Source organism: Salvelinus namaycush, chromosome 19 (assembly GCF_016432855.1).
Source record: "Salvelinus namaycush isolate Seneca chromosome 19, SaNama_1.0, whole genome shotgun sequence".
Lineage (NCBI taxonomy): Eukaryota > Metazoa > Chordata > Actinopteri > Salmoniformes > Salmonidae > Salvelinus > Salvelinus namaycush.
In genome coordinates, this window is record NC_052325.1 from 13566244 (window position 1) to 13572127 (window position 5884).

Consider the following 5884-nt stretch of genomic DNA (forward strand, 5'->3'; position numbering starts at 1 on the left):
AGGCCTATGGTGTCATCATTACCGTGTCTCGCCAACTTGGCCTGGATGAGAGCAAGGTTCTTGGCAGTCTGGTGAAGTACACTTCCAAGCAAGGGCTTTGGGATGGAGATACAATATGGCAGTCGTGCCAACATATCTCATCAGCCACCTGGTGGAAGGGACTTTGCCTCCATCATCCTCCAAATCCCACCAACATCAGCCACCTCAGAGCGCAACTCGTCCTTGTTTGGGAACACACACACTAAAGCACGCAACAGGCTGACCAATACAAGGGTTGAACAATTGGTGGCCATCCGGGCAAATTTGAGGCTTTTTGAGCCATCCTCAACAAGGTTGGAAAGTCACAGTGAAGATGAGGCCTCAGAGTCTGATGTTCAAGAGGTGGACATTGAGGAAGTCCAGGGAGAAGACATGGAAGCCTGAGAGGAAGACAAACAAAGCTTTAGTTTCAAGATTATCATTTTACAGATGTATGTTGAAAACGTTTCTGGGAGATGCGATGGATCATTGGGGATCATTCAATATTCCCTTTCTTTTGATGTTCAGTGAAATCATCCCATGTGAAGAGTCAACTCATTTAATGAAAGTTCAATTCGTAACTGTTTAAAAAAAAAAATAGTTTGCAATTATATCTACTTATGATAAGGTTAAAGGTTTATGTTTCTGTCTCCATATGATATGGTAAATATATCCAATGCAAAAAACATCTACATTTTAAATGGTATTAATATTAATTAGCATATATTTCCGTTAATTCCCATATTCCCATTAATTCCCACAGAAAGTTTCCACCTCTGAATATTCCCCAAAATGTGCAACCCTAGACATGACTCCAACAGGGTCACTAGGAAGGATAAGCCAAAGAAGTTGGAAGTCCCACCCAGTTGACTACACTAAAATGGTGGAAGTCCTCAATGCACCACATTGAGCCCATGCTAAATACACTTTTGGCCACTAGAGGGGTCTATCATTCTCCATGGTGTGTCTACTGTGTGCGTGTGTCTGTGTGGGGGGATGTGTGTGTCTAATGAAATTATTTGGATTGGGAAGCGTTCAGCTTTGACATGCAGGGAATAAAGTCAATTAGCAACGCGTCAGTCTTTTCTCCCCTAGAGGAAATGTCGCCTGGGTGTACCGTTGCCATGTTGTGTCTCCATGGTGATGTGGTGTAGGTCTGTCTGTCTCTCTTACTGTAATTCTCTTTCTCTCATTCTGATTCTCTTTTTGACATTCTTTTTGGATGTGCTTAATGTGCTGCCAAGGACATTATGGTGTTGGGATAGGTGTGTGATCGTGCATGCATGCATGCATGTGTGATTGAGCCAGCTTTGTAGATGGCAGGCCTCTGATGTATGTCTTACAGTAATACATGCCCTTGATTATGGTCACCCTAATCATGCTCTCCCTATCTCTCTCTATCCCCCTCTCTCTCTCATGTTAATGAATGAATGTGTGCTACTGTCTCAGACTCCTTTGGCATGTTCACCAGCACACACACACCTAGAGAAGAGAGAGGAGAGTTCCAGCTACATTAAACACAGAGTAGAGCAGGATGGCGAGCAAACCTGTCCCTGCCTGGACTAGCGTGTCCTCCCTCTGTATGGAAGGCTGGAGTACGGGTTAAATGCTGAAGATACATTTTGGTTGAATTAATTCAGTTGTGGAACTGATTAGGCATCCCCTTTCCCACACACACACACTCATTTACAAATAGGACTCCATACTACTTTAAAGTTCTGTGATCACTGAGAACATAGATATGAGTACACACACAAACAAAACCTGCTGTGAGTCCCAGTTGGTAAACCCTACACACATCTGACAGATGTTGGTGTGAGCCTGTGGTGCAGACCCAGACCGACTGCTCTGTTCAGTTTCTTTATCTCTGAATCTGCCTCTCACTCCTCTAATGGAGACCTGCAAAGAAAAAAGAGATTAACTTTTTCTCAATAGGGGGGCACCATTTCCACTTTGTAAAAATTCGTTCCCAAATTAAACTGCCTCGTACTCAATTCTTGCTCGTACAATATGCATATTATTATTACTATTGGATAGAAAACACTCTCTAGTTTCTAAAACCGTTTGAATTATATCTGTGAGTAAAACAGAACTCATTTTGCAGCAAACTTCCTGTCAGGAAGTGAGAAATCTGAAATCGGACACTCTGTTCCAGGGTCAGTTTATTCATTTGCATGTAATCTATGTGTCGACATGCGCTGCATACGCCTTCCCCTAGATGTCAGTAAGCAGTGAGAATTGGAATGGGGTGTCTAGGTAGATCTGAGTCATGGCGCAAGACAGACCTCAGGATTGCATTCTGAAAAGCTCTCGTTATAGGCGTTAGATATATCCGGCTCTGATTTTATTCGATATAGGTGTTAAAAACATCATAATGTAGTTATTTTAAACCGAGTTATATCAGTTTATATCAGTATATTGCGATTTTCGGTATTTTATTTGTGCTGCGTTATGGTGAGTTGGACACGTCTTCGCCACATGGCTAATGTTTGCTGCTAATTCCAAAGTTGAAGACAACAATCTACAACCGAGCAACGATTATTCTGGATAAAGGACAACTTGCACAAGATTCTGATGGAAGCTCATCAAATAGTAAGAACAATTTATGATGTTAATTCGTATTTCTGTTGAAAAATGTTAAACTATTATTCCGCCATTAATTTCGGTGCGGTCTCGCTTTAACGCACGCTGTATGTCGTAGTAACGTTAATTAAAAAAATCTAACACAGCGGTTGCATTAAGAACTAATGTATCTTTCATTTGCTGTCCAACCTGTATTTTTTAGTCAAGTTTATGATTAGTTATTGATTAGATTAGGTGCCTCTCCCAAGATTTCTCCCGACATTTTGTTTGCATTTTGGCTACTATTCATATTGTATAACCACGATTTGTGCCGCTAAATATGCACATTTTCGAACAAACCATATATGTATTGTGTAATTTGATGTTATAGGACTGTCATCTGAAGAAGTTTGAGAAGGTTAGTGAAAAAATTCATATCTTTTGCTGGTTTATTCGTTATCGCTACTGTTGGCTTGAATCAATGCTGTTGTGTGGTTGGCTATTGTAGTAAGCTAATATAATGCTATATTGTGTTTTCGCTGTAAAACACTTAAAAAATCTGAAATATTGGCTGGATTCACAAGATGTTTGTCTTGAATTTGCTGTACACCGTGTATTTTTCATAAATGTTTTATGATGAGTATTTAGGTATTTCATGTTGATTTCTGTAGTTATTCTAGCTGCTTTGGTGAGACTTGTGATGGTGGCTGCAATGTAAAACTATGATTTATACCTGAAATATGCACATTTTTCTAACAAAACATATGCTATACAATAAATCTGTTATAGGACTGTCATCTGATGACGTTGTTTCTTGGTTAGTGACTATTTATATCTTTATTTGGTCGAATTTGTGATAGCTACCTATGCAGTAAAGAAATGGTGAAAAAAAAATTGGGTCTTTTGCTATCGTGGTTAGCTAATAGAAATACATAATGTGTTTTCCCTGTAAAACATTTTAAAAATCAGAAATGATGGCTGGATTCACAAGATGTGTATCTTTCATCTGGTGTCTTGGACTTGTGATTTCATGATATTTAGATGCTAGTATTTACTTGTGGCGCTATGCTAGGCTATGCTAGTCAGCTTTTTTACTGATGAGGGTGCTCCCGGATCCGGGATTGTGACCAAGTAAAAGTTAAACAAAACATTGATCATAGAGAACAACACGGCAATTACATAACATGACATACGTTGTATTGATATGTGTGTGTATGGCGATAGGATGTGGAGTGTGTGTCAGCCTGACGGAACCACCCCTTTTGAACAAACTGTATAAAATGATGGGTTAAGAATTAACATACCAGACCAGAGAGATGTAGAGCGGCAGCTTTACGTTTAAAGTGGTTTGACCTCTGAACCTCAACACGAGGTAGAGATGATAAACTCACCTCCTATAAACTCACCTCCTGAACAATCACTGGTACGGCTGATTAGCTGTCCTAAGTATCTAGAAAAGGGAATTGAAGTAGGACCATTCTACTACTCTGCTCAAACCATCGTATTACGCTACTCTCATCACACTACTGGGAACCATTGACACGGCTGGCTAGCATATCTTCAAAGAGGCAGCTTCAGGAGCAAATGGAAGGAAAATCAACTCTGTAGTTCTGTTCAGGACTACACAAGTCAAGGGATACCAGACAACTACAGAAAAGAACAACAGTAGAAGACTTGTTGGAACCATTTTAGGGACAATTAGAGCCTTACAAGCGTTCCCGCAAAAAGCCCCAACCCCCTTTCCAAGGCCCTGTCCACTGAGAGAAACCAAGGCATTTCACGTAAATACATTCATGATTTCTTACTTCAAGTGGGTGGCGATTCATGTGCAAAGTATAAGAGTACTATAAGTGAGAGTAGTTTATATATGTGCCAACGTTAATTGTCTCTGTCCCTCTCTCTCTCGCCATCTCCATGTCTTTTGTAACAAGCAGCCGTTTTGTTGTCAGTCCGCTAGGGACTGTGTATGTTTATCCTGTGTTACCATTTAATTAGCAAGTAAATAAATAATTAAACCAATTTGTGTTATACTGAATCATAAGTAAGGCTCGGGTTTTTGCAGATGCAAGTAGGTTACGACTGTTCAGAATGATGATATGATACGAGGTTATGATAAATAAATTGACTGTTTATAGATGTGATAGAGTTAATTCGGGAGATGGTAACTCTTTAAAGAACCGCTCTCGTGGTGCCCCAGATCCCAATGAGTTAATTGTTACATGATTCATTTAAATCGGGTAACAATTAAACATATTTAGGTAATTAAATAAATAAATCTTCAGATTAATGTTAAAGTCAAGTCATGACATATTGGTGCCCCATGCAAGGCATCTAAAACAGAATTAGGCCTTAATGCTGAATTAGTCCTCTACATGAATGGTGTAGCAAATTACGTTATACTGATAAAGAGCAATAGGCAGGATTGTCGTTGAGTGTGTGTGTGTTTCCTTTCAACCAGATAGCAGGGAGAGATTGACTCCGTTGTTGAATTCCATGACAAAAGGTCAGTGTGTAGGGTGAATCATTAAGTTTCCGGAGCTACGACATACGGGTCAGCCGATTTAAATAAATTTGAGAAGATATATTCGTTTGGCTGAAGCAAAGTATTATCTCTCTTGCGCGCTTCAGGAGCATGAGTAGACACGGCGAGTATTTATTTATGTTAAGGTGTATTCCTGTAACATTATAGCAAGAAACACAGGTTGGGTTGAACGTGAGACGTCGTTAGTAAACCACTGTTCCCCAATTGAAGAGGACCGTTTTGTACTTGAAGTGAACATTCTTGTACAAGAACAACTAGCTTTGCATTAGCTAAGCTAGCAAACCGAGAGAAGCCACCTTCGCTGTAATCCCATATGATTTGTATTTATTATGGACCCCCATTAGCTGCTGCCAAAGCAGCTACTCTTCCTGGGGTCCAGCAAAATTAACCTCTAATTCCTCCCAATCCCGGATCCGGGAGCATCCCCATCAGTAAAAAAGCTGACTAGCATAGCCTAGCATAGCGTCACAAGTAAATACTAGCATCTAAATATCATTAAATCACAAGTGTAAGACACCAGATGAAAGATACACATCTTGTGAATCCAGCCATCATTTCTGATTTTTAAAATGTTTTACAGGGAAGACACAATATGTAAATCTATTAGCTAACCACGTTAGCAAAAGACACAACTTTTTTTACTCCACCATTTTTTTCCTGCATAGGTAGCTATCACAAATTCGACCAAATAAAGATATAAATAGCCACTAACCAAGAAACAACTTCATCAGATGACAGTCTGATAACATATTTATTGTATAG